Below are 12,787 nucleotides of genomic sequence, written 5' to 3' on the forward strand. Positions count from 1 at the left end.
GCACCAGTGTCACCAGTTATTAAACTTTCTGCAGCAACTTTACAATCAAAAAGTAAAATAATGAAGAGGAAAAACATCATGTAGAAAAAGAACTACCATTTATCTAGTGTCTCTTTCCCCTGCATGCAGACAAAATATTTTGAATAATATTGGTGTTGAAACACAATTTAGAAAAAAACCCAGAAAATCAAATTTAAGAGCACATCTGTCTTCCTTTCCCTTCCTGAACTTCATCTTCCTTGCCTCTCTTGTTAGCTCTCATTCCTGAGAGCAATTAGTGATATTTCATCCCCCTGATAATCTTCAGGCCCACAGTTGTAAAATGGCTTCCATGATTTTGGCTTGCAGTAGAAACAGCTTGAACCAATATGCATTATTCCAGAGGAATAATTCAGCTGCCAGATCAAAGATTATCAATTTGATTTAGTCTGCCTTCCCCTGTTGAGAGTGGAGGGACTTGCTCAGGGACCAAAAGACAAAAATATGATTTCTATTGCACTGATTGACAACAGATGGACTATTGTGGAAACTTTTAATTGGTTCACTGAAAACTCTAATTCAAACATTACCCAATGTATTCTGCTATATAATTATCTATATAGACATGATTTTGAATGGGGTGAAGGAAACCAAGTCAGCTTCTGTTCATCAGTAGTGAATATACTGATGTGCTAATGATCCTTTAAAGAAGCATTTCTACTCAATGAAGGCTGATACAGGAGGGCTACTGAGGCACAGCCTTCCTAAGCAAAATGTCAAGTAATTTTGTATACAAACCCAATCTTAAAGCCATATACAGTTTCCTGACATACATACATTTGATACTTCTAGGCAGTGCTATTTTTCTAGAAAAATAAATGCCGGAACTCACCATGAACACCTCCCTTTTTCTCTTATAATGGCAATGGTGCCCAGTTGAGAGGTGCCGGAACTGAGTTCCAGTGAGTTCCGGCAGTAAAAAAACAACGCCCTGGGGAGGCATTTTGGTAAATTTTATGTTCTCTGGCCAATCAGGTCTCTGTGCTATTCAGCCAACCCCAATCCAAAAGTATAGCTATAGCAAAGAGGTCCTTCCCATGTGCCACTTGGCAGAAATATACTCTTTTGAAATTAATAACACACTAGTCAGCCTCTTATACATGAAGCAACGCTTTTATGAATATGGAGGTAAAACTCTAGACTTTCATCAGACAGATGTGAAAAGAAAAAAATCTAAGTCAGGGGTACACAGTATTAAAAAAAAAGGATGGCACTAAAACATTGTCACCTAAAGACATCTGCTGAGAATCTGCCTCCTTTTGTTCTAAATTATATACTCCACAATCCCCAGATAAAAAAAGATATTCACAATTTCTTAGAAAACTTAAATATACCATCATTAGCTCATGATGAGAAAACCTTTCTAGATAGCCTTATCTCACTAGAAAGAAATTGGCAATGTTCTTTAAAAAAAATTGGAACCACATATACCTCCAAGAGCTGATGGCTTCAATTTCAAGCTTTATGAACAATTCAAAGAAACTTTATTCCCATATCTAGTCTGCCTACTTAGTAACCTCATGAAAGGAACACCCCTCCCCAAAACATTGTACCACTTCTATATTGTAGCTTTCACGGATGTGAGGGCGATCTGGCTGCAACATCCGTCACCACATTGATCGCCAGGGTTGATTCGGCTGATCTGGCTGGCTAGCCGGGTGTCCCCTTGCTCCCTCACCGCTCTATGTGCATCCCTCCCAAAACTGTGCGCTCGGTGGAAGAGGATGACCATCCCAGATAGAAGGAGTGTACCATTCTTCGGTCAAGGGTATAGGATAGCTGCGCTCCCCTGCTAGAATCCCCAAACAGGCTCAAGATTGTAGCTCTCACAAAACCATTTAATGGCCAACAGAAGGTAGAATCTTTTCGGGCAACCTTTCTAATGAATCAGGATTATAAAATATGTACGTTAGTGCTAGTCAACAGGATTAAGGTGTTTTTTTTTACATAAACTTATAGCCCCAGACCAAGATGGTTTTGTCCCCCATCAAAACATCACTGAACCAATCAGAAAACTTTTAAACAAAATCAAACATAGTGAATGGGCAACTACCTGGTAGTCATGTCCTTAGACATCCTCAAGGTTTTTGACTGCCTAGAATGGGTCTACTTGGTGGCAGTGCTATCTAAAATGCAAGTTGGCTCCAAATTCAAACAGGTTTGAAACAGATATACTCTGAAGGTCTGCAGTTTATCAAGGATGGTAAGAGACCTCTGTTCCATCCAGAGCACTGCAGTTCTCAGACTGGTTAAACAGTTAATCTCCCCTTCCCTGAGTTCTTTTAGAGATTATAATTTTTTATATAGATTGTACCACTTCAGACTGCAAATAGAAGGCCACATAAAGGAATGCTATTTTCTCTGTGTGTTTTTTTTTAAAAAAACAACATAGAAATCTAGATTCCAAGGAGTCTAATCTAGTTGTAGTGTTAGGGTTCCCATACATTCGGAATTTTCCGGACATACACTGCTGTTGGAAGCAGTGTCTGGGTGGAAATTGGTGAAATGTCCGGGAAAATCTGGTGTATGGCAACTCATGTCAGCAGTGTCATTTTTGCTGTTTTCCCTTTAAAATAGCTCTAAATTTGTTGTTGTTCTTTTGTGATTTTGCCAAGAAAGTTCAACAACTTTGGGCAAAACTAAAAGAAGCTCAACAACTTTGCCACCCCCTTCAAAAAATGAATCTTAACAACATTTATGTCCAGATTTTCACTTTTTGAAATATGGCAACCCTATGTAGTGTGTGGGTTGTGTGTGAAAAAGCATTTCATCATGTGAGTCCCTACACCAGGGCTGTCCGACTTCCAATAGACTGTGATCTACGACCACTACAAAAAAAACAACTAACAGTGATCTACCCAGAGTTGTTGAGTTTTTTTTTAGGGAAGCCAAAGTTGTAGAGCTTTGGGGGGGCAAGATGATCCCGCGATCAATAAGGATCGACCAAGGCCATCCCACGATCAACCAGTACATCGTAATCAACTTGTTGGACAGCCCTGCCCTATACATACAGTATAAAATGGGTACAGTCCAGAAATGGATTTACTCTCCCTGTGGGAAATAAACTGTAGACTAAGGCTAGCCAACATTGTACCTTCCAGTTATTGTGGACTATAACTCCCATCAGTCCCAGCCAGCATGACTAATGAGCAACAATGAAGGGAGTTGTAGTCCAACAAAATCTGCAGGGCACTATGTTGGCTAACCTCGCAGTATGAAAGTATTATAGTTCATAAAAAGCAAAGCTTGGTTAATTGTCATAGACCTGAGATCCCATGGCAAACTACCAACTCAGCAAGGAAAACTGATGATTTTACTCAACACACTAAATCTCATACTAAGTAACAATCATAGTAAAGTCAAGTAGATCCTTCTTGTTCTTCCATTGTTGTTAAATTGTTCTTACTTATAATAAATATAGGCAGCTACTAGGATAAAACTGCACTTTAGCATGTTTTAGCACCGTCTTATTACAGTTGCTAGATCTTGAATCCAATGTTCTATGTTAAGTCATGACAGCTTTACTGTAGTTTTCACTTAATAAAGTAGACTTGCATGATAACATCTGTATAGTGGCTTGAGATTTATTGCATTATATTTCACTGTAGCTTTATGATTTTTAAAAATGGGTTTGGGCCAGTGTTTTATTAGGTTGCATTGCTCAACGAGTCTCTGCCAGCCAGAGCTATGTCTATTACAGCTCCTGGAACTGTAGCAAGAACAGGAAACACTACGTTTACTTACAACCACACAAGGCAGAGAGCCAACGGCTTGTCTGGTTTCTCTTTCTCTCAAGTCCAGTCTATTGAAAAGGTGGGTCTGCTCATCTCCCTGCAAAACCCACTGATGCTTAGCATGGGAGAAGGAACGTTCCAAAGAATCAGACAAAGGTTGAATATCTGGAACTGCCTTGGCTCATTGTTAAGGCTCCTTTTTTTACATATATAAAAGTTTCATCCTTTTAAAGAAACCCTACAGCACAAGAGCAGTATTAAAGCGGTCCGTCTGCCAAAATGAAAGAAAATATACAGATGCGTAGCACAAAAAGCTGTCATAGAGTATCAAAGCCAGATGTTTCACTTCTCCATTTTGATGCTTTTGCCGCTCCACCTGCATCTTAAGCTGACAGAACTATCCTGCTCTTTTGTCAATTATTTATGTGGAGATATCCTATGTGACTGGAGGCCGAGATGTCTATCTGTTTTTCTCCCAGTGCATATATACTGTATTAAGAGATGCAGTTACAAAGCAGGAAGTAATGGGTGTTTAGGTCATGCAATAGGTGGCAGCTATTATTTCTAAGGAAGAGAAAATAATACATGCACCTGTGGAAATTAACCAAAACCCTGCTCTCATATCCTATGCCTATGTGCCAGGGGAAAACAAGAGTGCCTTTTTTCAGTGTATTTTCAAAGGACAAGTGGGATTCCAATTGGAAAGTGCTTTGGGTGGTCATAAAAACCAGCCACAATCTCTCCCATGTGCCAGTGGTTTGCTGTGACCACAGTGGTGGTCTCAAGTTCTAGGTAATGAACTATGTTCAACTAGGAGGTGGATGCCAAGAATTGTAGGTTAAGTCAGAATTGGAAAACAGGAAAGGAAACCAACTTATACTGCTGGCTTAACCAAGCTTTTTGGAGTGCTTAGTTGGAGAGATGGATAGGCAGAAGATTTTGCCTTGACAAGTCATAGTATGTGCAGTGTAATAGAGAAAAATATTTCACTTTTATATCTGTCAAATAGTTATCACCAGAATCAGATCCCACAGCATAGTACATCATATAGTTAGCATAACAGCTTGTTTTTATTTCTCAGGCAATGAATACGAGACAGGGATTTTTTTAAAAATTGATATTTGATTATTTGTGACCATTGTGCTTCTGGATCCTTCACCTGCCAAATCAATGACAATTCTGCACTACTTCATATAAAAAATATTATTGGGTAGTGCAGTCCCCAATAACGTGGTAAACAGTAGGGGAGTACACCAACCATAGAATCCAGTCCTAATTCGGCATTTTGGAAAGCAGACTGCCTTAGTTCAAAGTACTTTGGAGATTGCCTGATTCAGCTCAGGGTCTGAGGTCAAGCCTACTTTTTTGGTGTGGAGGGAGGGAGAGTCTTCATTCTTCCCATTCACTCTTATGAAATCAAGCAATGGCATAACTTTCCCCTCTTTTTGACAGAAGTGAATGAAATTTCAAGGCACAATAGCCCATCCACTGTGAATATAGGACTTCTCCCAACAACCTGTTTATTTAGCATTCATCTTGATTTACTTGTTCAAAGTTTACACAGTCGCTAGATTATGTCACATCTTTATTGAGCATGCACTCTTCTTTAAAAAAAAATGCACTGTGAATCCTGCATTCATCCTGATTCCTTGCATGGTGTTTACATGGCTTCCCGTTAATCATTTGTTAATCCTACACTTTGCAATACATTTCCCCATGGCTTTTAGAACTGCAAAAAGTCTGGGGGGTTTTAAAGTGAATTTGTTGCACTAGGGCAAGAGGGAACTTTAATCCACTTTATTTAGCCAACTTAAAGTTCCAGCATTTGCACAAATCCCTCACACACAATACTGGCACCTCAAGCCTGCCAAATTACAGGCAAATATGTTCACAGAGTTTTGTGCTGGGCACCTTTAAAAACTGATATTTTATTTTAAAAGGAAGTTCTGTGGACATGACTCCAGCCAAACTTCAGAAGGATAGCTACGGTGACTTTTCTGCAAGGGCAGCCTTCACAGTTTTGGGATGGGTAAGAAAGATTAACATCATCTCCCCCTAGAGTTTTGTGGAAAACTGGTCTGAAAATAGCAGTCATGAGAGAAATGCCCCTCAGTAAGAAATCTATCAAACTGCAGAAAAATAGGCCCAGGGTGTGGGCTTGTTTGTGCCTTTCCAAACACGACTTCTGGTTACATCACTGCCCACTGAAACCCTGGCAACTTCCCCCTCGGTGCTTGCAGAGTCTTCTGCCTTGTTAATGGGTTGTTGACTAGCCATTTTAGCCTTTGTTTCTTAATGGCTTATCTCCAGCCAGCTCTATCGAGCTGGACTGGTTTGTTATCCTAAATTTAATCCAGCAGTGTTTGGCACAGTTTTAATCAAAGTCTGATCAATGCTAACTATTGCTAATTCCAGGAGTTATGGATGCCTCTGCACCCACAAACTCAGACCCCCACCCCATACACATAACAATACAGAATCTAAAACAACATTTCATATTTTACTTTGCTGTCATCTATTTCATCATCCATAGCTCAAATTCACCAATATTCAGATTTAAAGGAATGTTTGGTCTGTGTGCATTAGTTTTCATTCAGCACTATTCAGCATAATGTGAGGGAAAATGAAATGCATTTCAGGATTAAAATAAATAACTATGAGATGGAGTGGAAGCGTTGTTCAAAAGAGTGTGTGTTTGCAAGGGATTGAAATAACATCTGCCAGGTCCCCCACGCTGGCTTGTCTTCAAACAGCAGTCTTTCCTGTGCAGAAGAAATCATGCATTTTAAGATTTAAAAGCTTAACAATTGCCTCCAGCATTAGCTTTTGCTTCTACAACAGCTTGGGCTGAATGGCCAAACCACAGCACAAACCAATGTTTGGATTGCAAAAACTTCTTCCTATTCCATAAAGTAAGTTACTGAATGACTGCTTAAGATAATGGACACAGGGATGAGGAATTCAGTATTGTGCTAAGGTGAGCATTGCCTCAGGACAAGTATTTCCATTTGCCAGACAGAACTATCCCCCCTCTCCTCCCTCTGTGTTTTGTTCCAGGAGTTCTCCTGGAGTGCGGGAAGCCATTGCGGGGGGAACTAATTGTGTTTTCCTTTATTGACTATATCCAACAACTATATTCCTTTATTAACTATATCCAACAACTATATCCAAATAAGCTTAAAACACCCATAAAACTGTAATGGCTACGGAGCAAATTACTGGTACCAGTTTCCAGCAAAGGGGTTAGAAGAAGAAAAATGAGCACTCCTTGCAATCTCATCATTCATGGGACAATGTTCAAGGTAGAGGCAGCAACAAGCAAATGCTATTCATGCTTCTGACAGAGTGGAAGAAGTCAAATGTAAACCTTCCTCTTGGCATCTTGCCTGCAGAGTCTCCAAACTTTGCCCTATCTCTTGCCTCTCTTGCCATGGAAACTCTAACAATGAATTGAGCAGCTGTTTCTTTATTCACAGTGTTATAAGAAGGGCATTGTGTGCATTTTTTCAGTTAAACCCTCCCTAAGACTTGAGAAATCTTCTCTATTGCAACTTGTAGATTCAATTAGGAATCAACATTTTCCAGAGACGAAGTTTGTTTCCCTCTCACTGTGTCTGAGCTCAGACAATAGTGTCTTGGGAAACCTCCACTCTCCACCCCCACTCCCCTTTGCTGCTTCAGTGCTTCTCAATAGGTGATTTATTTCTTCATTCATCTGACACACTGTCACTTATCTGCCTTCTTGCATTCACATGTGTGAACACCTCTCTCTTATCAGAAATCACATGCCAGACAGCTCCTGTCACTACAGGCCTAAGAACCCTGGAAATAGCAATCATAAGAAAAGATAAATAATGAAGGGCAATATCCTGTTATGCATGCTCAGTTCTTTCGGAAGCCCTAAGTGGAACTGACTGAGCTCAGAGCTGCCAGCTAAATCTGGAAACAGAAAAAGGTGTTTAAAAGTATTAATAAGCCTTCGGAACTGAACAGAAGTGGAGGAACAGGATATTGGTTAGAGAAGAGACATTTGGGGAGAACATGAACATAGTACCTAACAATACCTCAAGCAGGTGCTCTGGGTTTTGCCCAACATTTGTGACATCTCAGAGGGCCCGACAGAGCCCGTTGCAGCCACAGAAGGCCCCATTGGACCTTTCTGGAGGGTGTGACAAGGTGTGGACTGTGGAATATTGAAGGGGCCTGGCCCCCTCAGTGAATTTTTTTGGGGGCCTTTGCCCCACAGCCCCACAGAGATGGCACCCCTAACCTCAAGTAGTCTTGAAATGACAATAATCAATTCAAATTTGCCCCAAGGTGATTTTAAATAGGTTTGGTGTGAGATTTTAAATAGAAAATGTGCTCATTTCAAATCAGTAGAGTTCTAAGAGCCACTATCCTTAGCAACTTTAGCTTATAGACATAAGCCCTTTTCAGGCACTTCCCCCTTCTCACATGATTGAGTAGGGGTGCAATCCCTGAGCCCTGTCTGTGTTCCTGTCCCTGCAGTTCTCCATATATTGGGTGCTGAATTTCTGCAGTGGAAACCCCTTGTGTAGGCTCCCTGCACAACTTGGAACCCTGATCTTCTGGGGTTCTAAACCATGTAAGGTTCCTTCATAAGTAGATAATACATTGATCAACTAACACTAACTCATGAAACGCTGCAGAGAATGGCATTGATACAGAGGAGGGCACTCACAGTTCCTCTCATGCAGTGATAATTATGGAAGAGATTGATTTCCATATGTCATAGTGGGTATATTGTAATACATGGTTGCATGGGTAGCTGCTGGGTACCCATAGCAATGCAGCTTTGGTAAGTGTTGGCTTTCCACTTTACATGGTCAAATGTAGCAGGACCATAAAAGGTTGACTATAAATAATGCTCCTACACCTTATCCAATACTGCTGCACATACATATAAGGCTATGTAGAAAGATACATCATATTTATGTATGAATTTGTGGGTACAGAAAATCAACCTTTCATTTCTGCCCTTATTTCCACTGAAGGTACTTGGGCCTAACTGTGATAAAATTGTTAAGGAAGTGCTTAAAAAAACAACCCACTGGAAACTACAGTGCATCCTTTCTTTTGCCAGTTGCATAATCTGAAAAATATTCAGCCCTGTGCCATGTGGTCAAGGTGCATATAAATATATGCATGGAAGGTGGAATTAGAATAGTGCCTGGTCCTCATCAATCTCTATGCCCTGCTTTCCACACACTGATAATAATTTCTGCACTGGGATTTGTACACATAAAACCCACTATGCATAAACTGTGCAGAGTTTTTATTATGCTAGAATAGGAATGGGGACCAGCGATCCTCCAGATGGTTCTGAACTCCAGCACCCCTCAGACCGAGGCAGCGTGGTCAATAGCCATGGATGATAGGACTTGGAGTCCAGCTACTTCTGATGAGCCACAGGTTCCTCATCCCTGTGCTAGACAGTGCAATAGTCAGTGGTGTGTTGGGAAAGAATAGCAAGAAAGGGAAACAATTTTTGCCCCCAGATTACTTTGGGGGGATGTTCCTGGTAGGGCTTTGCATTGGTAATGAATGAACATTTGTCAAACGCATTTGATGGCCTATATGTTGCTTCTGACTGAACTAGAAAGGTTTCCTTTGCGATTGCTACAGCTTTCAGTTACTCAGTCTTGTGATAAGCCAGGTACTCTCCAGGGCATACCTAGGAGTTACCGCAAAGACTTCATCTCCAACACGGAGCCCAACTCATTGATGTAAATTTGTGGGGGGAAATTTAATGCATCACTTTGGCTAAGATAATGTTATGACTGCATGCTGGAGACTTCTGAGTTAAAAGGCAACTTGTTTCAAGCACTTGAGGCAGCTGGATATTGTCTTCCTACCTCCATCACACCAAGCAGGCAGGAAGGGCCAATTGACTTAACATGGTTTCGAGTAACAGCAAGCCACCTTATCATTTCCAAGATAGAGCCCAGTCTGCATTTTGCAATGCTGCATTACCGGCATGTATCTGCTATTTTAAAGTTCTTTCTTCATATGAGTTATCAGTCTGGAAACTGACATAAACACATTAAAGTCACTTCTATTACTATAAGGAAATTGCCATAGGGAAAATAAAAACCATAATGTCATAGTCATAAATCAAGGACAGCTAGCTCCTGCTTTATAAAGTGACCATGGACTGTTTTGTGTAAATAGCCACCCAAATTAAAGCATTTTATGTTGAAGCCTCATTGCTTTTCATAGTGATTATTTTCACAGAAGGTACTATGAATCATATCCTAAATGCAACAGAGAAAATTATATAATTGTTTCAGTGCTGGATATGTTTTCATGTGGTGATTTATGGGAAGTGGATGTGGTTACTACTAGTTTATCTTTGGTGGTTTATCTTTATCTGCAGAGCAATCCTATAGTTCAATACTTGCGCATCCTGACAGGCCTGCCTGCCCAGAGCTAACCCAAGATGTTTTGCTGCCTCAGGTGAAGGACAAAATGGTGCCCAGCCTCTTTTTTCAAAGCTGACCTTGTTGGTGACTTGTGGAATCAGCTGGTCGTTCACCACAGCTCAACCAGTGTGATGTAGCAGCACATTTTGCAGAGCCCCACACAGTCTTCAGAGATTTCCTACTCCCAGCAGAAACAGTTTCTTCCAGAGTCCCTGGTTAAGGGAAAAACCCCTCTCCCACACAGTTCAAAGTAACAAAGTGTTTATTGTCTCCAGACACAAGACAAAGCTAAAAACTGCTATCTGCTATGTACAGTTTTTCTGGTCTTTGAAGTAAAGATACATAAATGCACAGTGCTTTTTTCTGGGGGTACAAAAGGGTATGCAGTACCAGCACCTTTCTGCCCCAAATGTTAAAAGTGTGGCAGCAAAACGTACTGTAACAACTTCATGGTGAACACCCCTTTTTAAAAGCACTGTATATGCAGATCCACTAACACTATCACCATGCTAGCTTAGCTGATATGTAAAACCCACAGCCTCTTCCCCTGACTCTCACAGTTTCAGAGTCAGACCCATCAGCAAACAACAACATCAGTATGTGCAACAGAACAAGGCAAGACCCAATGAAAGCAATGCCCTAGAGCAGGCTTCCTCAACCTCAGCCCTCCAGATGTTTTTGGCCTACAATTCCCATGATCCCTGGCTAGCAGGACCAGTGGTCAGGGATGATGGGAATTGTAGTCTCAAAACATCTGGAGGGCCGAGGTTAAGGAAGCCTGCCCTAGAGACTATTATGCCCATCTCTACATGCTGGAATATTTCTTGAACCAACGGGAGAGTGAAGGACTCAGGAAGTCATACACTGGTAATCCACTGCACCTGATCTCTTATCTCTGAACATCCAGGCCTGGGAGATGTGCTAACTAAAGAATGAACCCAAACGCTGTGTAGTTTAACACATTGTTCACATTACATCAACAGACCTGACTGACAGTTGAATCTTACTTCAGCAGTGGCAGTGGGACATAATCTTCTACCACACCTGAGAGCATCAGGCTAGCTTAAGGGGTGTAGAGCAGGGATGTGGTACACATCTCTTTGTCCTCCAACGGCTTCCTTTCTCCTCAGCATCCACTGCATGAGGCAGCCACCTCTGTCTAATGCCAGGGGCAGCCCTGGGTCTCAGGTAGTGGAATCAGCTGGAAAAATGCCCCTAAGCCCATCAAATTGTCAGCCTGCCCTTCCCAGAGTTTAATTCTGAAGTCAGCTGAAGAAAAAGAAAGAAAGAAAGAAAGAAAGAAAGAAAGAAAGAAAGAAAGAGACCCTTGGCAACCTCATAAAGACAATGTGGTAGGGGTATGCATCCGTTCTGTGTGGGAGCCAAATAATGAGGCAAATTGGGGTCTATCTTCTGACACACACTGACCAATCAGCAATAGATTTTTCTCTAATACCTTTTGCAAACAAACAATTACCGGTAAACAGATAGTGAAGATCTTATTGCACACACGTATTTCAGTTTATGCTGAAACCAATGCAATCATGATATAAAAAGGAAATCAATAGTTTACTTTGTATGGTACAAGCTGAAATCGCCTGTCCTTTTAATGTAACAATTAGTTTCAGTGTAAAATAAAAAGGTGTAGAAATGAATTAGACAATCTGGTACCTATTAGAATTGGGTTGAGTACCTCAGTTGCATGCTTTGAAGTCCTCTGCATTTATTCTCAGTTGGATGGTTTTTGCAAAAGTGCCTGCAATTAGCAACCATAAATGTTTCCTTTAATGATCCTATTTGTTACCCCAAATGTTCCATGCTCATCAAATCACTATCTACTTTCCATAGCAGCAGCCGCTGCCTTAAAGTTTCCATCCATATGACTCCCATTACAAGACGTACAGCTGGCTTATGATCCATCAACACCTCACCTTCATGAGGTGCTGATGGATCAGAACAACATGTTAACACCTTTTAGTCATTCCCCCCAAGAAAACTTATGATATAAAAATAGACAGTCACCACCAACTGCGCTAACAAATTCAATTTGTAATGCTACCAGCTGTTAGAAGCCCATGACCATAATGGCTCTGTGTTGTTCCAGCCCAAATGAAAATGACATTAGCATGTGATTTGTCTCCTTTTAATGATCACACTAACTGACTGGTACATTGTCACTTCCCACAGTAGCTTGCGTATGCTGTATCAAGAAACAAACAAACAAAAATGTCTACATTTGCAAATGCTACGTATTTTTAATATTTCCTCACAATGAAGAAACTGTGCTTTCTGGGGAATGTTTCTGTTTGCAGGCTTTATCAGTCCGTAACACAGAATAACTTTACCAATAATAATAATAATAATGCAATCACTCATATACAGATGTACTTTAAATGATACAAAAATATTTTTTGTTTTTGGTACAAATATGAAAGAGCTATCATTGCCTTCTTTTCAAAAAACACACACATATGAACTGCTTCCTTAGTCAAGCTAGAGAGCCACAGGACTTGCTGACAGAAAAAGGTGAAATGTAGTCCTCAACCACTGACTCTTGGCCCTAGTTGCTAC

This window comes from Podarcis tiliguerta (assembly GCF_965153285.1).
Source record: "Podarcis tiliguerta genome assembly, chromosome: 11".
NCBI classification, from domain to species: domain Eukaryota; kingdom Metazoa; phylum Chordata; class Lepidosauria; order Squamata; family Lacertidae; genus Podarcis; species Podarcis tiliguerta.